The 23,768-nt window shown below is 37.2% G+C and overlaps 1 protein-coding gene and 1 pseudogene across 2 annotated transcripts in view; one reads left to right on the top strand and one right to left on the bottom strand.

The window, feature by feature from the left end:
- The window catches only part of LOC306652674 (uncharacterized protein), a gene marked incomplete at its 3' end in the record, with an annotated part of 67,699 nt that overhangs the window by 31,611 nt on the left and 12,320 nt on the right, over nucleotides 1–23,768 (top strand). The window lies entirely within an intron of this gene.
- LOC306652672 (PRELI domain containing protein 3B-like) lies at nucleotides 1,215–14,246 on the bottom strand (annotated as a pseudogene). Its single transcript has 2 exons — nucleotides 14,101–14,246; nucleotides 1,215–1,816 (listed from the first exon to the last, which is right to left on the bottom strand). The product of its transcript is annotated as a PRELI domain containing protein 3B-like (transcript).

The following is a 23,768-nucleotide window of genomic DNA, read 5'->3' as shown; positions in this document are numbered from 1 at the left end:
ACTCTGGAAAAATAAATAAGGATATCTCATAATTAAAACCTGCAGTGGACAGATTGAGAAAAACATCAGTACCCTATGTACATATATGATTACGCAAATGGTATGAGTCTACTTCATGTACAACCAGAGGAATTTTACCCCATTTGTTTATAATGAATCAAAAAAAAAAAAAAAAACCCTGCAGTGAACTTCACTCAGTGGTTAATTTGGGCCATTCCCCATCCTCCAGTATTCATTTTTTCTCCCAAAATGCCCTCACAACTTCACAATGGAACCCTATAATGTAAAACTTCAAGTACTCAAGATTTATGGTTCACATGAAGACATTATCTGAGCAATTTTAAATGATGTAAGGCTCTCCATGTAAAAAAAGATGTTTTGTAGTCACAATTACCTCAATAAGTATTTATATTCAAATAACCTGACATATCATGCCTTAGCAATTTCAAAACCACTATTTTGATAATGGCCATTTATAAGTTAGGCAAATGTGAAATGCTAAAAGAGCTGAAAAGCTGTTCTGTTTCAGTGTTCCAAGAGTGCTGCAGAACTTACGTAGTGAATTTTTTTTTTTGTAACATAACCAGCCCAGAGTACTACATGCTAAATCAAATTCAAGGAAAGTAACACCTTTGTTAAGTTACAAAACGTTGGCAAAGCAATTCAGTACTCTTTAATACAATAACATATTATTTATGTTGGAGTCATATTTTAGACTTAGTAATAATTTTAACTCCAAAATTATCAGTAAGTACCATATCAAAACAATGGTTTCTAGGATAGAAGATTATTTTATATAGTTTAATGTATTTTAAAACTATATGATTTCTCCTTTTATAGTGAGTTCCCTCATGCATCCATTCTATTCTGTATTACCAAAGTGATCTTGTTTGATTCTGAGGTTGGTCCAGAGTCAGGTACAGTTACAAAATCTGAAAAGTGTTAAAATTATATTTTAAGGAGAGTCAATGTCAATACCAATTTTCCCAAGTACTATTTAAAAAAATTGTTAAATTTTTACATAAATACTAGAATTTTAAAAATTAGTCATTTCAAGCTTACTAACCACAGATGATTCCTTGAATTTTAGAAGTCTTGTATCTTTGTTTGGATATAAAGTCATATAGTCTTACTCCAGATTATTTTTAAAATTCTACCTAAAATATTGTTTTAGTTTTTAATGACAATAAAATACATTGTCTGCTTGGAAAAACCTAGGGACCTGATATATCTTGACTTTTTCTTTTCTCTACAAATGCTGCCACCACCATCATTATTCTTATGCTTCTTCTTGCCAAAGCTGTCAACTCTTTGATCTCAGCATTTAATTTATATATTACCCATTCCATTGCTTCTTAGACTTTACAAGCATTGGAAGATATCATGCTTGTCATCAACCCTTCCAGGTAACTAAGGCTGACTCCCTTCACAGAGATGATGGCTTCCTGAATCAGAACTGTCTTTTCTGCATATTAAGGATGTAATTTTTATGTAAGTCTCTCATCCCCTGAAATATTTGTAAGGGAATATTAGTAGTTTTAAGTTCCATTGTTTTCTCTACAGGATCAATTACAGAATATTCTTGCAGTTGTTTTGATTCTTGCTGCACCAATAAGAGACTTCAGGGAAGGAAGGAATTACCAACTGTATGATGAGAAGTCTGTGGCTGCACAGCTTTCCAGAGGGATCTATATGTCTGTCCAGCATATCAACTCCAACTACATTGAAGTTCATAGGGTTTTGATATTTGTGCATTGCAGCTGTAATAATTGTTTCCTATGGGTGGTTGAAGACATGCTCCAAGGTCCAGAGTTTCCTGGTGCAGACAGCCCAAGCCCTGTACCAGCTATGCTGGGGAACAATGAGTCACCCCGGCACTGTCCCACCCAACTTGCACCCAGTGGGCTATATAGTGTGCAGAAGCCATCAGGCCCCAAGAGAGAATATCCCAAATTGAGATTCCTTAAATGTTTGTATTTTCCTAGCTAAAGGTTTCCTAATAGGTTGTGTTTATATAAATATTTAATATTTTATTAACTATAGTTTTATGTTTCTAAATACAAAAATTTTTAACATTGATCAGTACTGTATATGCTTATAATAAAACTTGTAAGCATAATTTATTATAAAAGGAAAAGTACCAGATTATTCATTATTTATATCTAGGGAGTTTTAAGGCTGAGTTCAGTAAGTTGTCATTACACAATAATTACAGAAGATACTCAACTGGTTTACCACTGAAAGACCTAGCAGCAAATTTTTATTAGGTAGGTATATAGATCTGTTATTTCTATTCTTATCATTCTTGCTGTAGTGCACTACATTTAAAGCATTGGGGAACTCTAATGTTTCATATACAGTTTTTCCCTCCATCCCTCCCCCTGCCCTGCAGTATATTGTTCATATGGTTTCAATGCTGCACAAATATGCATTTTTTCATGCCTGTTTGCTTTGAATGCTATATGCTGATTAATAGCAAGTTGTTATTTTTGTTATCTGTATACAGTTGCTTGCTGTAAATTAGCAGATCCTGAAATAGATTTATTGCATGTCTAAAGTAAAAGTATTTTATGTAAAAATTAATATAATGGAAACTATCAAAGTTACTTCCTTGTAGACTAGATTAAAAGCAGGTTTTTCTGTTTCTGTCATTATTTTTCTCCCTCTTCTTATTTATGTGGAATACTTGAACATTTTATACTTTTGCTACAACTGAATCTGATAATATCTGAAACTCAGTATTCTACTGTCCAGCACTGTGGTCCCAATCTAACATTTTTGATCTTATCCTTGGGAAATATTTAGCTAAACAGACAGCACTTATATATTTCACTCAGCAATGAACTCATATAGAAGAATGACTTATTCTATCCTCCCTCGGAAGCCACAGCCTTGCACAGTATATAAGCAAACTGAGAATGACATCTACAGAACAGTATAATTAGTGCTATAAAGCTTATCTGCAGGGAGCAGTGAGAGAACACCAGAGAAGCAGTTAGCTCCTTGAGAATTGCTATGGAGGAAAGGGAGACACAAAACCTCAGTCTGAAAGCAAAGAATGAAATGTCTATATGCACTCACAGAGAGATTGCTGGTAGAACTCCCTATCCCACATTTTTGAATGCCCCCTACATTATGAGAGAATAGGAAAGAAGAGTTTGTAAACAAAACCCAGTTATTTTGTTCAAGAGGATTAACTCATTAGGGTAAGATTCTCATATCCCAATCATTTCACCTCTTGCATATTCTCTCACATGAGCTTTTGGGAGATACTTCATATCTGAATCATAACAGTTTTATTAATTTACCTATCAATACTGTACTGAGGAACAGAGAAAGAACCTCAGCTCAACAGGGGAATGGACAAGCAGGGGTTTTGAGAGTAACTTCTGTACTGGATTCCAGAATCAGATGGTACCATTCTGTGAGATGTTTTGGGAAGCAGAAACATATGCCTTTAACAAATGTTGGGGTAAATTTGACAAAAGCTGAGGCTCACTCCTTCTTCAGTCACAAATAAAGCCATTTACACTTTTTGCCTCCTATTTAGGGGCTACAGTGACACAGGAAGACTTGGAATTTTATGTACAAAGAAAAAACTGTAGGATGCAGGCCTGACACCAATAGGCTCATTCTCTCACCGTGGAGTTATTTCAAGGTGAAGGACAGGCTGAAAGGGAATAACAGGGAAGACCATTTTACTCTTTAAATTATTCTCAGATACCTCTGCTGACTTCTGGTTTTTGCTGTCACTGAAAGGTCTCCATGATAATCCACCATGATATTAAGATGGAGCCTCTCTTGACCAGGGTTTTATTTGGTAGCCTTTGGTCAATAACTCTCTCACAACAGATGTATACTAAAACCCACTGCAAGGCCTGCTAATCCAGACTCTGTGAGCAGTAGCAGACTCCTGAGCAGACCTCATGTAGTCACAGAGACATCTGTGCAAACTCCACTGCAGGTGTGAACCTAGCTGTCTGCCTCAGTTGTCAGTCAGGGCAGTGGTCACATCAAGGGGACATTGGGTCTTTCTATGGACATTTTTAACTATCAAAAATTGCAGGTGTCAGTGCTAGGTTATCTATTAGGCAGGGACCATGGATGTTACTAAACACATCATCATAAACAGGGAAGTCCCTCAACACAAAGAAGCATCTGGTCTCTCACATTAATCATGCTGAAGTTCAGGAACCCTGGTATAGATCACCAATGCTAATCAGAAAGGCACAGTGATTGTTTTATAGTACGTGAGGAAGGGAAAAAGAGAAAAAAAAAAAGAAGGGGGAGAGGAAGACACATGGCATATTAAAACTTGGGGACAAGGGAAATAATAATTTGGGCCTGATTCTTGTGCTACAGTCTCTCTGTCAATGAGTTTGGCCAGGCTACCAAAAGTTTTCCAGTCCAAGTCCAGTTGTTGATGTGAAGGCAGATGCCTTTTCTTGAATATCAGGCAAGATTCCTTGTAAGTAGTAACCCCCTATTGAGAAAGTAGTATTTCCTCCTCTATCCCAAGCATGCACAATGAGCCATCGAGCACTTCACCTGCACACACACACACACACACACACACACACCCTAACAGATACCTTATTTGTCACAAGTTTATCCATACATTTTACACATGTCATAAGAAAAATGTATACATTTTGCAATTAAATTAAAACATTTCATTATTAAAAATCAAAACTGGGTTCACTGTACACATAACACAATTGGATATGATCATATTTATCCTTTTCTATTTCATACATTTTAAAATCTACCAAAATATCTTAAACCAATGTCAAATTAATAAATATATTGGATCTCTCATGCAATCAGCAGGTATTACAGACCAAAAGCAATATGCTAAAAAGTATTATAAAAGAGATATTTCTAAAATAAGATACATAAGAGATATTTCTAAAAAAGATCATGAGATGCTAAAAGGGATGCCTGGAGCATAACCAGGAAAACCCTGCTTTTTTGATGATAATAAGACATTGAAAAAGCCTTGTGATATAATGGAGGTATTTTGGCTTTGGAGTCAGACACAGTTCATCATGAGTCCCAGCCCACCTGCTTATAAGTTGTGGAAGTTTGTCCACCAGAAGAAACAGATATTACGCCTGGCCTTCAGGTCTAAGTCCAAATTGCCAAATAAGTTTGCATTTAATGTATTTAAACAATAGAGTCAAGGCTGTGGAAGATTGCAGGCTATGTGATTTTAATCTCCTGGGCTCCCCCACCTTCATTTTTATGCTGTGTGATATCTGGGAAAGAACCTATGACCAGTGTGAAGTGGGAAATAATGATCAACTTTTGGACACTTCCTGGTTGGAGTTTCCTGTTCCCACTCAGGACACTGTCTCTCCTACTTATGGAGTCTGAGGAGAAATATTAGTAGAAGACTGTATCCATCAACTCTAGCATACAAAGAGAACAGGCCCTTTAAGTCCCTGACATCAGGGAACTCATAGCTCTCAAATCTGGAATATAGCTTCTGTGAACTGAGTTATGATAGAGTCAAACTTGAGGGTGTAGTTCCCAAAACACAAATACTTTATTAGCAGTATTTTATTAGTCACAGATAATATTCTGGATGTGCCAGGTTATATTATTTATATTAATTTTAACTGTTTCTTTTTATGTTATTAATGTGAATACTAGAAATATTTTAATTATCCTTGTGCCTTCCGTGTTGTTTGCATTGGACATTGTTGCTTTAGGGGGTTACTTCCCAGTTCAAAGTTCAGTGTGTCTCCTAAACAAGAACAGAAAGCAGAAAAGTCAAATGGAATTTTATAGTAATTTTCATTATATTAATTTCATTCATGATTGATAAGCAGGATATAACCCATAAAATGAAATGACCTTATGTGCAATGTTAAAAGCAAATGTTCTGCTGACTGAGCTAGATCCCACTTCGGGAAGAAAATCTTGCCTTAAAACAGAAGGAGCCTGAGGCTCCGAGGTGCAATTTCCTGACTTCAAAAGAAAAAAAAAAAAAAAAGGTGCAACCAACAAACCTGTCATTCTTGCTTTATTAATGCCTGGATTGGATAATACTTCCTGTCACTCAAAAAAAAAAAAAAAAGACTCACTGACTCAGACTCAGGGGGTGCGGTCTGAAGCCCTGTCCAATCAGGAGCAGTTAGTGAGAGCAGGGAGGAGGGGCTGGTTTCCACAATCTGGCCTGGGGTCTTTTTCTTTTGAGTCCACCATTTTTGCCATTTGGCTACAGGCTTCACCCTCATCCCTTGGATTCTCGGTTTACTTTACTGTGCAGGTGCTGAAGATCCCTAGGGAAAAGCCTGTGTCCTAGGCACCAGGAAATGGTGAGTGTGCAGTGGCATCAGGAACCTAGGGAGGGAGACTGGGGGAGGGAGACTGTTGGAACCGTGGGACTGGCTGTGGCAGGAACAGGAGCTAGCAGATGGGGACTCTGGGCAGTGTCTGGAGGCTACAGACCTGAGCCCTCCTCTGGGGCAGTACCCCTCAGTCCTACTGGCCATTCAAGTGGACAGCAGGTCAGTGAAAGATATTCTTTGCCACCATTCTTATCTTCACAGGGCATCCTCAGGCCCTGCCTCAAATACTATCTGGCAGGTATGTGCCTGCAGCCGGGTCTTCCCAGATGCTGGTGATTGACTGGTGGGATCATTATCATAATCAAATCCCCATATAATTTTCCTGCAGGAGAAGAGCTGTGGTCTACAGGAACCTTGCTTCCTCCTGAGCTAACTTATTGTTCATTTTTACTTTCTTTTTCTTCACTTCCTTTTTTCTTTCTTTTTCTTACTGGAAGTTGAACCGAGGGAAGATTTAACACTGAGCTATATCCCTAGTACTTTTAATTTTTATTTTGATACAGAATCTAGCTAAATTGCTAAATTGCCTTTTTATGGTTTGATTTATCTGGACTTTAATATTGCAATATAAGTATATAATTTTTACATACATGTGAATTTATATATGAATTTTGTTTATATTGTGATTCCTTATTGTAATAGTATAGTTTCATAATATATATGAATGTCAGGTATGATAAGTATTTCTTTTGCTCTTGCAATTGTGAAATTTCTTGGCTAATGTTATGCATAACTTTGTGGATGAATTTTAGAACTTTATACTTTGGTTTCTTATTTTATTAAAAGAAAAGCATGTTAATTTTTTATTATTGCATTATAGTTATACATAAAATTTGGATTCATTTTGACATAATCATACAAGCACAGAATATAATTTTCTTCACTTAAGTACCCAGTAGTTCCCCTTTCCTTCTCCTCATCCCTTCCCCCTCTTCCATTTATTTATAGATTTTTTAAATTACTGCTTCATAGATACACATAAAGGTAGAATTCACTGTGATTCATTCATATAGGTACATAGCAAATTTGGTGGGAATATATTATATTTTAATTCTGGGGAAATTTTTCATTTTTGTAATGATGAGTTTCATCATCTACACATGGGATGTGTAATTGAGTCTTTAATGAGCATCTGATGATTTTCATTGTTTTATAAAATCTATGTACCTTCTTTCTGAACATGTATACATGTGAAATACCAGTGCATATTACACCTCATAAAATTAAACAAGGTGTTTTATACTATTTTAAAAACTGGATATACTGTGACCAAAATGTGACTGGCCCTTAGTGCCCATTTTTCTCTGAAGTTATTATTTATCTCTTCCAAGATGTACATTCTCTTGTACCATTTCCCTTGGTTACAAGCATTTGGATAAATACTGCTGTGTCCTTACATTATCATGGTCACATATGCTGTCATTTCAGTGAGTCTCTGTGATGGGGAGTATGATATATCTTCAATAGCAAAACTTTCCACAATTAGATAACTTAAACTCTTCTCCAGTTTATGAGTATTCACTTGTTTTATATCTTTATCAATACTATTTGATTTAGTTCTGATGGAATTTTATTTTATATTTCTCTAATTTCTAAAGATGTTGAATTTTTTATGATTATTGAACACTTACAGATATCCCCTGTATTAATTGGCAGTTCAAGGCTCTTGTTTGCATTTCTTTGTAGTTTCTGGCATCAAAGATATGAAAATGAATCCAAAAAGGCAGATAGAGTTTGATTTCAAGAAAAAAAGGGTATTAATTATTTAAAAAATTATTTGCCTCATGGGGTCTCTTGGTCCAGCTGAAACCCACCAAATAGTTGAGGAGGGTGTGGAAATGAAGTTGAAAAAAGACCTCCGGAGATCAGTTTCAGAGAACTTGATCAACTTTATTGTAACATGGGCAGGATTATATCATCAAGCAGTCAATGGGCAGAATATCTCTGACAGTTGTTGGACCCAATGGGCTTACAACATGTGCAGAGATTATAAACAATGGGCTGGAAATTCATTGGCAGAAAAAGTAAGAGGCAAGAAATGTGGCTAAGGATGGAAGGGGGCTAGGTTATCATAGTGATTGAGCCAAGTATGGTTAGTGTCCTAACCACAGTATCACAGTTCAGGCCCTGAGAACCTCTTACATAGGCAATGTAAACCTCTTTCCACCTCATGTTCCCAATATTGCCTTTTTTCTTCTTCTGAGCATATAATGCAGGTTTCTTTTCTGTTTATTTCAAATGGAATTCTAGGGTGTATCTTTGGAAATTCTAACAGAAAAAAAATAAGAAAAATCTGTCTTCCCTATGGCTGCAGGAAAACGAATATATTTTCTTAAAATTATTTGTAAGTAAATTGTTGGATGACACATTCAGTGAAACATTCACTCTTCTTCCTGGCAGTTTTTTTTTTTTCTTTTTTTTTTTTTTTGAATTTTTTGACAGTGAATTATGCATTTTATTATCTGGATTTTGGAGTTTAATACAAAATCATATAGGATAAGAACTGGAAAATCCTGGAAATATGAATAAAGGGTTGTTTACTGAATGATATATTATGACAATATCAACAAAAGGACTTTTATTTTTTAGAAATAGTTACACAATTTTTCTTTTAAATTTCTTATAAGCCTTATAGATTTCTTCATTTCCTGAGTCATACTCAGACCCTCTGCCTGTGTTGTGCTTTTTTTGCATTATGTAATCTCCAAGCATTTACCCTCATAAGTTATCTGGGTTGATAGATGTTTCTGAAGAATTCCTTAACATGAAAGAAAGAAAATATTTGTTTTACTCCTGGGATGTCTTCTCTAGGCACTCTCTTCAAAATGAAGAAAAAATAATATTTCTCCAGATTGACATCCCCTATGTCAGAAGCAAACAAGCCTTTGAGGAACTTTGAAGGGATTTCATGCAGTTCTGTCTCAGGGTAGTTTTTGGGTGCTGCTGAGTTGCCATTTAATGTCCAGAAACCTGAGCTGTCTCATCTCTAAAAAGAGAATAATTTTAGAGGACACAGATGGATAATGCTCTTATGTAAGCCACTAATACATGTTTTTAGCCACCCTTGTCATCCACATTACCAAATATTAAGGGTTGAATCTTCCTTGTCTCAATTCCAGGTTCCAATTCTTTGGCAATTGGAACCTGGCAGTTCAACTGATTTTGTTTCTCCTTGTCTTTTTTTCTGTGTCCCTAGTAAGAGTTCTCTGCTCCATGCCTCTATCGCTCATGTTAATCTATGTATAGAAAAGACTTAGAAATCTTTATTATTTGCTAACTGGTAAAGAAGGGTTCAGATTATTTCTAGCTAGTGCCTGTCCTTGTTATAATCTGAATCAGGACTTCCCTAGGTCCTGGAAAGGGAGTCCCATAACCAATCAGGTATATGAAATGTGCATATATATATATATATATATATATATATATATTTCATATATATACATATACAAAAATATAGGCATACATATATATATATATATATATATATATATATATATATATATATGACATAGGTGCAGAGAAATCTCTTGTCTGAATTTCTTTTAAGTGAGGAATACAATTCCTTACCAATATTTCTTTTATTTTCAGGTTCAAAAAAACAGGAGAGATACTGCCCTGAGAGCAGGAAGTTTTACCAAGAAAGTTTCCAGAAGTGAACATTTTCCCACCCAATGCTGCTCATGGTCTATTCTATTCCAGAGAGTAGACAGCAAACAATATATATATGTAAATAAATTATAAATGATATATATGTATATATATAATATAGTATGTACACACACACACACACACACACACACACAATCCTTTTTTGAACAAGTGTCACTAACCAAGTCCTAAATTAATAAGAAAGGTTGTTTGAGTTATGTGGTATATTGGAGGTATTTGTATTTGGGATTTCAAATTAGAATCTTTGTGTGTGTGTGTGTGTGTGTGTGTGTGTGTGTGTGTGTGTACTGGGGATTGAACACCCAGGGGCCCTTAACCATTGAGTCACATCCCCAACTCTTTTTATGTTTTATTTAGTAACAAGGTCTTGCTGAGTTTCTGAGGCTGCCTTTGAAATTGCAATCCTCCTACCTCAGCTTCCCAAGCTACTGAGATTACAGGTGTGTGCCACAATGCCTGCCAACACAATTCATCTTGATTCCAAACCCACTTGCTTATTGAGGGGCTTTCATCATAGGAAGAAAAAAAGTCATAGACTGGACATTAGGTCTAAGGCCAAATTGCAAAAAAGTTTGCCTTTAATGCATTTAAATAATAGACTCCAAGCTTTGTATCTGAACACATGAGCCACAACTACTGCAAAGTACTGAATCCTTCACTTATAACTTACAAAAGATTGGTCAGGACCTTCATCTTCCTGAGATCAGGGGAATCATAGTTATCAAATTTTGAAAATGTTTCTGTGAACTGAGATATTCTGGAGGCTTGACATAGTTTTCAGAGTGTGCTGTTCCAAAAATACATATACTAAACTGATAATATTTTGTTGGTCACATAATGGTAATATTCACATTATGGATATGTTGTGTTATGTCATTAAACTCAATTTCTACTACTTATTTTTATGTGAATACTAGAAAATTTTAATTACCCTTGAAACTCTTATATTATATTCATTAAATATTACTGTCTTAGGGGATTCCTTCCCAGTTTAATGTTCAATCGGTTTTCTCACAAAAGAGAGCAGGGATGTTAAATGAAATTTTATAGGATTGTCACTTTACTATTTCCAACCATGAATAACATATAGACACATATAATCCACAAATTGAAAGGCCTTATATGTAAGGTTAAATGCAAATGTCTTCCTGGCTAGAATGGACCCCACTTCTCCAAGAAAATCTTGCCTTAAATTAACTGCAGCCTGAGGTTCTGGATTTCAATTCTCAGCACCTGAAAAGAACAAAGCTACAGCAAGAACTTGCCATTGTGACTTCATTCATTTATGCATTTGATGTCACCACCTCTTAGAAAACTCACAAAAATGAGTCTGATAATGTTAAAACATAAGCCCTGTCCACTCAGGAGCCCTTAAGTAAGCATTGTCTAATCCAGCACACAGGCAGTAAAGAGGAGCAGGCTTTGACACTCTGGTGTGGCTTTTGTCTCTGGAGCCTGCTAGTGTTGATATCCATCTCTAGGCTCCCTCTTTTATATTCAGGGGACCAGGTTTGCTTTACCATGCAGACGCTGGAAGATCTTATAGAAAGAAAACTGGTCCCCTCAAAAACCAGTAATACGTGAGTGTGCTGTGGCATCTTGAAACTGAGAGGTAAGGCTGCTTAAAACTGGCTGCACTGATTATGGTGAGAACTGGCAATTTCAGACTGGAATCTCTGTGGTAGTCTCTAGTGTCCGCAGTCCTGGGTCCTCTTCTGGAGAAGGTCAGCCCTGAATCCCCTCTGGACAGTCAAATGGGGCATATGTCAGCAGTAGACTCTGGAAGTCCTGTCTTATCCCTGCAGAATATCTGCAGACCCTACTTGAAGTCCTATCTGAGCACATATGTGGCAGCATTCCAGCACCTTCCCAGATTGTGTAGTGGATTGTGAAATGAGATGATCATCAGATTCACAATGCCATGTATTGTTTTCATGCATGACATGTGGTCTATAGGGCTTTCAGTTCTTCCTTCCTCCTGAGCTTGATTTTCTTTCTTTTTTGGGGACATCATTTGCCCTAATGTAGAACTTGGGTTGACCTCTTACTGAAGACTTTCCTTAACATGAAAAAAGGGCAAACAATAGTGTCTCAATTCAAACGGACCTCCTGGGATGTTTGTGCTAGGCTCTTTCTTTAAAATGGAGAAGGAATATTATTTTTCTAGATAAATGTTTCCTATAACAGGAGTAAACCAGACTTGAAGAATCTTAGAAGGAATTTCATACAGTTATGTCCTGGGCAGTTGTTAATCTGACATATGATGCTGAGAAACCATTTGATATCTAGAAACCTGTGTTTTCTTATCTCTACAATTGGATGATTTTAGAGGATTCATTTGGATCAAGGGTTCATGGAATAATTAATATTAGTTGCTCCCACAACTGTCAAAACACCTTGAAGTTACTGTGAAGATAATGCTTAAACATTTTCTGACATATCGCCACTTTTTTTTTTTTTCAAAATCTTATAACCTTTTCTTCAGGGTCCTCATATCATCCACATGCCCAGACACAATATGCCAACTCTTGTTTGTCTGAAATCCAGATTCAATTTCTTTGATATTTTATGGTACTTCCAATAATTGTATGTTCCTACTTGACCTACATTTGCTCTATGCCCTCAATAAAAATTCTGCTGCATGATTCTACAGTGCATGTCCCACTTTGTATTGGAAACATAGGGCTTGGCGGTCCTTTATATTCCTCTATACCAGCCTGTTTTATAATTAAACCTTGATTTAACTTTCCACACATTTAACATCAACCTATATTTTGATATGTAAAGGTATGTTGAGATAAATTTTAGCTGGTGTTTGCCCTTGAGGTAAACTGTATCAGGATACCCTGGACTCTAGAATGGGAACCCCAAGATGATACAGTTATATGAGAATGTTCTCTTTCTGTTGTGCTATGTAATACACAGGAGTGGATTTTATATACATATATCACATATCCTGCTTTTTTGAATTATTGTCAATTTCAAAGTCTGATGAGAATAAGAAATATTGCAAGAGTTTTGTGATCGGTGTAAATATTATGGTTTTGGAATCAGGTACAGCTTATCTTGAGTACCAGTGCACATACTTATTAATTGTGGGAATACATTAACAGGAGAAAACATATATTAAATCTTGGCCAATAGGTCTAACCTCAAATTGTAATATAAATTTACATTTCATGTATTTAGAAAACAGGATCAGGACTGTGGAAGATTGCAGGCTAAGGGTCCCTAACCCCTAGGCGTCTTCATTTTTCTGCTGTATGATGTCTGAAATGTGAAAATCCTGTGGTCAGATTGAAATGAGAAAGAATGATCTACTTTTGGACACTTCTTGGTTGGAACTTCCTGCTCCCACTTAGGTTATTGTTTCTTATAATTTTGGGCCTGAGGAGCAATATTTTTAGGGAACTCTATCCCTCAACACTAGCATTTAAAGTGAGAGACCAGGCCCTTTAAGTCCCTGACATCAGGGGACCCATATCCCTCAAACCTGGCATGTGACTACAGTAAAATGAAGTATGCTGGAGTAGTCAAACTTGAGGGTATAGTTCCAAAAGTACATGTTCTTCATTGGTAGTATTTTATAAATCACATGAAGGTAATATTCTCAAAAGGCTGCATTATGCTATTTATATCAATTCCAACTCTTTCTTTTTTATGCTGTCAATATGAGTATTAGAAATACTTAAATTACCCTTGCACCTTAGGTGTTGTTTTCAGTGGATAGTGTTGCCTTAAGGTGTTGTTCCATTTAAAGTTTAGTCTGTCTCCTACAAGAACAAAGAGCAGAATAGTTAAATAACATATTATATAAATTACCATTATATTATTTTCATTCCTGAATAATATACTGGTGTATATAATCCATAAACTGAAATGGAAACATGAACCAGGTTAAATTCAAATATTCTGCTGGTTTGACTAGATCCCACTTCTGGAAGAAAATATTGTCTTAAAATAGCAGCCTGAGGCTGTGGGATGCAATTCCCAGATTTCAAGAAAAAAACTGCAACGAAGAACCTATCATTCTGTTCTTATTCATGTGCATTGGCTATTATTCACCATCACTCACAGGAAAGGCTCCCTGGTCTCATACCCCAGAGGCTTGGTCAGAAGGCCTGCCCAATCAGGAGCAGTTAGAACTGTCCAATCCTGTATGCTGACAGGGAATTGGGGGTGGGCTTCTGCTGCCTTCTCCATTTCTCCTGAGTCCACCATATCGGCCATTCAGCTCTAGGCTTCACTCTCCTGCTTAGGATCCTCAGGTTGCTCTGCTGTGCAGGGGCTGGAGGTACCTATGGAGAAGGACTGGCTCCTGAACACCCAGAAATGGTGAGTGGGCAGTGGCATGACAAGCATGGGGAGGGAGGCTGTTGGAATAGCAGTACTGGCTGTGGCAGAAACCAGACCTGCAAACCAGGACTCTCTGCAGTCTCTGGAGTCTGCAGGCCTGAGCCCTCCTTTGGGGGCAGTGCACCTTTTGTCTTACTGGCCATCCAGATGGAGAACATGTCAGTGGCAGAGACCCCTCACTGCCTTCCTTATCCTTACAGGACATTCTCAAATACTATCACACATTTGTGTGTCAGTGGCCCAGCATTTTCTCAGATGTTGGTGATTGACAGGGGGGCCCAGTATTGTAATCAAATCTCCACATGCCATTTTCCTGCAGGAGAGCAGCTGTGGTCTGTAAGGACCACGTTTCCTCCGGCAAATTTTTTTTTCCTTTCTTTTTTCTTTTTCTTTTTCTTTCTTTCTTTTTTTTTTTTTTTGTATGTTGCTGGAAGTTGATCCTCAGAATACTTTAGTACTGAAATATAGCTCTAGTAATTTTTATTTTTTTATTTCAAACAGGGTCTAGCTTATTTGCTGAGATTGTTTTGGTATGGTTTGATTTGTCTAGACTTTTCTATTGCAATTAAGTATATGATTTTTACATACATATGGATTCATATGTGGATTTAGTTTATATTATGATTCCTTGTTTATTATTGTAATAGTGTAGTTTCACAAGGTACATGAATATCAGGTAATGAGAAGTACTCCTTTTGCTCTTCTTTTTTTATTGTAAAAAAATGGGATACATGTTGTTTCTCTGTTTGTACATGGTGTAAAGGCATTCCATTTGTGTAATCATAAATTTACATAGAGTAATGTTGTTTGATTCATTCTGTTATTTTTTTCCCTTCCTCCCACCCCTCCCACCCCTCTTTACCCTCTATACAGTAATTCCTTCCTCCATACTTGCCCCCCTCCCTAACCCTAAATCTAACCCTAACACTAACCCTTCCCTCCCCCCCATTATGTGTCATCCTCCACTTATTAGCGATATCATTCGTCCTTTGGATTTTTGAGATGGGCTTATCTCACTTAGCATGATATTCTCCAATTTCATCCATTTGCCTGCAAATGCCATAATTTTATCATTCTTTATGGCTGAGTAATATTCCATTGTATATATATACCACATTTTCTTTATCCACTCATCAATTGAAGGGCATCTAGGTTGGTTCCACAGTCTGGCTATTGTGAATTGAGCAGCTATGAACATTGATGTGGCTGTATCTCTGTAGTATGCTGATTTTAAGTCCTTTGGGTATAGGCCAAGGAGTGGGATAGCTGGGTCAAATGGAGGGTCCATTCCAAGTTTTCTAAGGAATCTCCACACTGCTTTCCAGAGTGGCTGCACTAATTTTCAGCCCCACCAGCAATGTATGAGTGTACCTTTTTCCCCACATCCTTGCCAACACCTGTTGTTGCTCGTATTCTTGATAATCGCCATTCTAATTGGGGTGAGATGGAATCTTAGGGTGGTTTTGATTTGCATTTCTCTTATTACTAGAGATGTTGTACATTTTTTCATATGTTTGTTGACTGCTTGTAGATCTTCTGCGAAGTGTCTATTCATTTCCTTAGCCCATTTGTTGATTGGATTATTTGAATTCTTGGAGTAGAGTTTTTTGAGTTCTTTATACATTCTGGAGATTAGTGCTCTATTTGAAGTATGATTGGCAAAGATATTCTCCCACTCTGTAGGCTCTTTCTTCGCATTGCTGATAGTTTCCTTTGCTGAGAGAAAGCTTTTTAGTTTGAATCTATCCCAGTGGTTGATTCTAGCTTTTATTTCTTGTGCTATGGGAGTCCTGTTAAGGAAGTCTGATCCTAGACCAACAAGGTGAAGATTTGGACCTACTTTTTCTTCTATAATCTGCAGGGTCTCTGGTCTGATTCCAAGGTCCTTAATCCATTTTGAGTTTAGTTTCGTGCATGGTGAGAGATATGGGTTTAGTTTCATTCTGTTGCATATGGATTTCCAATTCTCCCAGCACCATTTGTTGAAGAGGCTATCTTTTCTCCATTGCATATTTTTGGCCCCTTTGTCTAGTATGAGAAAATTGAATTTATTTGGGTTTGTGTCCGTGTCCTCTATTCTGTACCATTGATCTACCTTTCTATTTTGGTACCAATACCATGCCGTTTTTGTTACTATTGCTTTGTAGTAGAGTTGAAGATCTGGTATTGCAATACCCCCTGTTTCACTCTTCCTGCTAAGGATTGCTTTAGCTATTCTGGGTTTCTTATTCTTCCAGATGAATTTCATAATTGCTTGCTCTATTTCTGTAAGGTACGTCATTGGCATTTTAATTGAAATTGCATTGAATTTGTATAGCACTTTAGGTAGTATGGACATTTTGACAATATTAATTCTTCCTATCCAAGAACATGGAAGATCTTTCCATATTCTAAGGTGTTCTTTAATTTCTTTCTTTAGTGTTGTATAGTTCTCCTTGTAGAGGTCTTTCACCTCTTTTGTGAGATTGATTCCCAAGTATTTTATTTTTTTCGAGGCTATTGAGAATGGGTAGTTTTCCTAATTTCTCTTTCTGAAGATTCATCACTTATGTATAAAAATGTGTTGGATTTATGGGCATTGATCGTGTAACCTGCTAATTTACTGAATTCACTTATGAGTTCTAAGAGTTTTCTGGTGGAATTTCCAGGTTCCTCTAAATATATAATCATGTCATCAGCGAACAGGGATAGTTTCAGTTCTTCTTTTCCAATTCGTATCCCTTTAATTTCTTTGGTTTGTCTACTTATTGCTCTGGCCAGAGTCTCAAGAACGATGTTGAATAGAAGTGGTGAAAGAGGGCATCCCTGCCTTGTTCCAGTTTTTAGGGGGAATGCTTTCAGTTTTTCACCATTTAGAATGATATTAGCCATGGGCTTAGCATAAATGGCCTTTACAATGTTAAGGAATGTTCCCACTATCCCTATTTTTTCTAGCGTTTTGAGAATGAAGGGGTGCTGTATTTTATCAAATGCTTTTTCTGCATCTATTGAAATAATCATGTGATTCTTGACTTTAAGTCTATTAATATGGTGAATTACGTTTATTGATTTCCTGATGTTGAACCAACCTTGCATCCCTGGGATGAAACCCACTTGATCATGGTGCACTATCTTTTTAATATGTTTTTGTATGGGATTTGCTAAAATTTTGTTGAGAATTTTTGCGTCGATGTTCATTAAGGATATTGGTCTCAAATTTTCTTTTTTTGATGAGTCTATGTCTGGTTTAGGTATCAGTGTGATATTGGCTTCATAGAGTGAGTTTGGGAGGGTTCCCTCCTCTTCTATTTTATGGAATACTTTGAGAAGTATTGGAATTAGCTCTTCTTTAAAGGATTTGTAGAACTCGGCTGAGAACCCATCTTGTCCCGGTAGGCTTTTGATGACTTCTTCTATTTCAGTACTTGAAATTGGTCTATTTAAATTGTTTATGTCCTCCTCCTTCAGTTTAGGCAATTCATATGTCTCTAGAAACCTGTTGATGTCTTTGAAATTTTCTATTTTGTTGGAGTATAGATTTTCAAAATAGCTTCTAATTATGTTTTGTATTTCAATCCTGTCTGTTGTGATATTTCCTTGTTCATTCCGAATTTTAGTGATTTGGGTTTTCTCTCGTCTTCTCTTTGTTAGTGTGGCTAAAGGTTTATCAATTTTGTTTATTTTTTCGTAGAACCAACTATTTATTTTGTCAATTTTTTGTATTGTTTCTTTTGTTTCAATTTCATTGATTTCAGCTTTGAGTTTAACTATTTCCTGTCTTCTACTACTTTTGGTGCTGTTCTGTTCTTCTTTTTCTAGCGCTTTGAGCTGTAGTGTTAGGTCGTTTATTTGTTGAGTTTTACTTCTTTTATTAAATGCGCTCGATGAAATAAATTTCCCTCTAAGTACTGCTTTCATAGTGTCCCAGAGATTTTGATATGATGTTTCTTTGTTCTCATTTACCTCTAAGAATTTTTTAATTTCCTTCCTAATATCTTCTGTTATCCATTCATCATATAATAGCATATTGTTTAATCTCCAGATGTTGGACAAGTTTCTGTGTTTTACTCTTTCATTTATTTCTAACTTCAATCCATTATGATCTGATAGAATACGTGGTAGTGTCTCTATCTTCTTGTATTTGCTAACATTAGCTTTGTGGCATAATATATGGTCTATTTTAGAGAAGGATCCATATGCTGCTGAGAAGAAAGTGTATTCGCTCTTGGTTGGATGGTATATTCTATAAATGTCCGTTAAGTCTAAATTATTGATTGTGTTATTGAGATCTATGGTTTCTTTGTTCAATTTTTGTCTGGAAGATCTGTCCAGTGGTGAGAGAGGCATGTTCAAATCACCTAGTATTATTGTGTTATGGTCTATTTGGTTTCTGAAATTGAGAAGGATTTGTTTGACGTATATGGATGAGCCACTGGGGCATAGATGTTTATGATTGTTATATCTTGCTGATTTATGCTTCCCTTAAGCAGTATGAAATGACCTTCTTTATCCCTTCTGACTAACTTTGGCTTGAAGTCCACATTGTCTGAAATGAGGATGGATACTCCAGCTTTTTTGCTGAGTCCATGTGCATGGTATGTTTTTCCCCATGCTTTCACCTTTATTCTATAGGTATCTTTTTCTATGAGGTGAGTCTCTTGCAGGGAACATATTGTTGGATCTTTCTTTTTAATCCAATCTGCCAGTCTATGTTTTTGATTGATGTATTCAGGCCAGTAACATTCAGGGTTATTATAGAGATATGATTTGGTTTCCCGGTCATTTGGTTCATTTTTTAAATTTTATATATTTCTTTGTTTGACACAACTTGTTTCCTCCTTTATTTGACAATTCCTTTAGGATAATTCCTCCCATTTTCATCTCTTCCTCATGGAATATTTTGCTGAGAATGTTCTGTAATGCTGGCTTTCTTTTTGTAAATTCTTTTAGCTTTTGTTTATCATGGAAGGATTTTATTTCATCATCAAATTTGAAGGTAAGTTTTGCTGAGTATAAGATTCTTGGTTGGCATCCATTTTCTTTCAGGGCTTGAAAAATGTTGTTCCAGGCCCTTCTAGCTTTTAGGGTCTGGATTGAAAAATCTGCTGATATCCGTATTGGTTTCCCCCTGAATGTAATTTCGTTCTTTTCTCTCACAGCCTTTAAAATTCTGTCTTTATTTTGTATGTTAAGTATTTTCATTATAATGTGCCTTGGTGTGGGTGTGTTGTAATTTTGTGTATTTGGAGTCCTATAAGCCTCTTGAACTTGATTTTCCATTTCATTCTTCAGATTTGGGAAATTTTCTGATATTATTTCATTGAATAGATTGTTCATTCCTTTGGCTTGTTTCTCTAGGCCTTCCTCAATCCCAATAATTCTTAAATTTGGCCTTTTCATCATATCCCATAGTTCTTGTAGATTCTGTTCATGATTTCTTACCATCTTCTCTGTTTGTTCAACTTTGTTTTCAAGGTTAAATATTTTGTCTTCAATGTCTGAGGTTCTGTCTTCCAGGTGTTCTATCCTATTGGATATGCTTTCTATGGAGTTCTTAATTTTGTTTATTGTTTCCTTCATGTCAAGGATTTCTGTTTTTTTTTTTTTCCAATATCTCTAACTCTTTATTGAAATGATCTTTTGCTTCCTGTATTTGCTCTTTTAATTGTCGATTGGTGCGATCATTCAATGCTTTCATTTGCTCTTTCATCTCATCATTTGCTTCTCTGATCATTTTAATTATGTACATTCTGAACTCCTTTTCTGTCATTTCTTCTGCCATGCTGTTATTGGTTTTTATTGATGTAACATCTAGATTTGTTTGCAGCACTTTCTTTCCCTGTTTTCTCATATTGTTCAGGTTTCAGTGGACCACTGAGATATTGTAGATTTCCTCTATTGACTTACAATGTCCCTGAAGGTTTCTATATATATCCCCCCTTAGCCTTCAGTAGGCTTAAGTCTTGGAGGAAGTTGATAATGCGGTGCTCCACAAGGAAGCTGCCTCTCTAGCAGTGGTGGCCTTCAGGTGGGGTATAATCCCTGCTAGTGGGCAGAGGTGCCTCCACTTGTTGACCAATGGTCATCCAAAGGGGACCTAGGCTGCAGGCTGAGGCAAGGCCTGTTTGGGCCTGAGTCTCTGGTTTTACCGTCCTTGTGGGGAAACCTCACCCGGCAGGGAAGACTCACCCGGTGGGGAGGTCTCGCTGCTCAGTTCCCTCCTAGAGGTTCCCCTCAATTTACAGCTACCGCCTGGGCTGGGCTGCCTTCGTCTGCAAATTTCCCAGGGGCCCGGCCCTACCTCCTGGGCCTGGGAGCCTCACCCTTCGCAGATGAATCTCCTTAGGCTGCCCCTCCTCAGAGAATCTGCCCGCAGGCCTGGAACCTTCGCTCTGCCCTAAGCCTGTCTCTGTGCGTCTCTTCCACCAAGAAGCCTCCTAGATCCTGGGACCCTGCTCTGCACCTAATCGCCTGGCTATGCAGCCCCTCCTCTGAGCAGCCACCTGGGTCCCCGTACAATCGCTCTGAGTCCCAGAGACCCGCCACACGCCTCTTCCTCCAGACAGCCACCCAGTATTCCGGTGTGGTCACTAGGAGTCCAAGAAACTCACTGCGTGCCTCCACCTCCCATCAACCACCTGTAGCCCTGCGCAATCAATCACTCCAAGTCAAAGTGACCCTCCCCGTTTCTCCTCCTTCTCCAGATAACCCCCCGGGTGTTCAGGAATGGTCGCTCTGAGTGGCTCTGAATCCACGTGACCCACTGCATGGGTCCTCTGGGCAACCGCCCAGAGCTCTGGTGCGGCCACTCAAGACCAAGCGACCCACCACGCTTCTCCCTCAGGCAGCTCCCCTGTGTTCAGGAGCAGTCACTTTAAGTCCAAACAACTCACCACTCACCTTCTCCTCTGAGCAGCCGCCTGGAGCGCCAATGCAGTCACTGTGAGTCCAAACGACCCGCCACGCTCCTCCTCCTCCTCCTCCTACTCCTCCGGGCTGGCCCCTGTGTTCAGAAGTGGTCTGTGTCCAAACAGCTCGCCACACAGCCCCTCCTCTGGCAACCGCCTGTAGCTCTGGTGTAGTCACTCCGAATCCAAGCGGCCACGCTCCTCCTCCTCTTCGTCCTCAGGGCAGGCCCCGGTGTTCAGAAGCAGTCGTTCTGATTCCAAACAGCTCGCCGCGGAGCTTCTCCTCTGGCAACCACCTGTAGCTCTGGTGCAGTCACTCCGAACCCAAGCGGCCACGTTCCTCCTCCTCCTCCTCAGGGCAGTCCTCGGTGTTCTGAGTCCACACAGCTCTCCTCGCCACTCCTCCCCTGGGCAGCCGCCGGAGCCCCAGTGGTTGCTCTGAGTCCCAGCGCTGTGCTTAGCGGCCTCCTTTTCGGCGCTCCCATTTGTCCTCCTTTTGCTCTTATAATTGATAAATTTCGTGGCTAAAATTGTATATAATTTTGTGGATGAATTTTAGAAGTATATGATTTCTTATTTAATTAAAAGTAAAGCATGTTGATTTTTTTATTATTGCACTATAGTTATACATAACATTTGGGTTCATTTTGACATAATCATATAAGCATGGAATATAGTTTGCTCCACTTCATTACCCAGTAGTTTCTCTTTCCCTCTCCTCCTATCTTCTCTCTTCCATTTATTTATAGTTTTATACATCACTGCTTTATAGATACACATAGAAGTAGTATTTACTGTGATACATTCATATAGGCACATAGCAACTTTACTGGGTATATTATCGGTAAATTTGGGGGAAAATTATCTTCCTTGTAATGATGAGTTTTATCATCTACACATGGGATATGTAAGTGAGTGTTTCATGTGCTTCTGATCATATTTATTTTCTCATAAGTTCTACATATTTTCTTTCTAAACATGTATGCATATGAAATATCACATGCATATTGCACACATATAAAACTTAATCATGGTGTTTTATACTATTTCTTAAAGTGAATATACTATAACTAAAAATTTGGATCCCAGTAACCATTTTTCCTAGATAATTATTTATCTCTTCCAAAATTTATATTCACTTAAACCATGCCCCTGGGATTGTATGGTTGGTGTTTGGATGAATACTGTTTTGTTCTTACCTGTTATCATGGTCACATATGCTGCAATTTTAGGAAGTCTCTGTGAGAGTGAGCAACATATATCTTTAATAACAAAAGTCTCCACAAATAATAATAAACTCCTAGAGTTTATAAATATTCATGTGTTTTTTATCATCATCAATATTATTTGTCTGTGATGGAATTTTATATTTCTCTAAATATTTTGAATATTCCTTTAGAGTTTAAATTTTTTATGATTATTGAAGATTTAGATATAGACATCCCCTGTATTAATTGGCAGTTCAAGGCATTTTCCTTCATTTCTTTTGTGGTTTCTGGCTTCAAAGTTAAGAAAATGTATTCAAAAAGGAATATAGAATTGGATCTCAAGTAAATGAAAGGTTTTGCATTTAATTAATAAAAAATTACATTTTTATTCCCCTGAGTTTGTATTGTGGATATCTTGTATGTTTTATATTTGGAGCTTATTTCAAAGAAACTCTAGGGCTTATCTTTTGAAATTCTAACAGTATACATAAGTAAGGAAAATCTCACTTCCCTATGGCGGCAGGAAAATGAATATATTTCCTCAACATCATTGTTAAGTAAATTGTTGAATGACACATTCACAAAATCATCCACTCCTTCCTTGAAGATTTTTTTTTTAATGTTTTGGACAGTGAATCATGCATTGTCTTATCTGGATTTTGGGCTTTAATACAAAATCATATAGGATAAGTATTGGCATTCCAAGAAATATGCATTATAATCTATTGTTTTCTAAATGATATGTTGTAGAGATAACAACAAATGGACATTTATTTTTAGAAATAATTCCATATATTTTCTTTAAAATTTATGAGCCTTTTAGATTTATTTCTCTTCTTAGTCATACTCAGACTCTGGACATGCAAAGTGCTTTTTTGCACCCTTTAATCTCCACACACTTACCTCATAAAAAATCTAGGTTGATAGCTCAGTTTTTGAAGAGTTACTTAACATGAAAGTAGGAAAAAATATTTGTGTTGTTCCTGGAATGTCTTCTGTAGGTTCTCTCTTCAAAATGGAGTGAAAATATTTCCTCAGACACATCCTCTACAACAGAGCAAATCAGCCTTTGAGGAGCTTTGAAGAAATTTTATATGGTTCTGTCTCTGTGCAACTGAGTTGCCATTTAATATCCAGAAACCTGTGTTTACTTGTCTCTATAATGGGAAATGATTTTAGAGAACACAGATGGAAAATGCTTTTCATGGAGGCTAGTAATACATGTATGTGGTATGGCCATGGCTGACAAACCACCTGGAAAACACTGCAGAAATTAATTGTTTAATCATTAT

This window comes from Sciurus vulgaris (assembly GCF_902686455.1).
Source record: "Sciurus vulgaris genome assembly, contig: HiC_scaffold_441_arrow_ctg1, whole genome shotgun sequence".
Classification (NCBI taxonomy): domain Eukaryota; kingdom Metazoa; phylum Chordata; class Mammalia; order Rodentia; family Sciuridae; genus Sciurus; species Sciurus vulgaris.
This window is presented reverse-complemented; position numbering and strand designations above follow the sequence as displayed.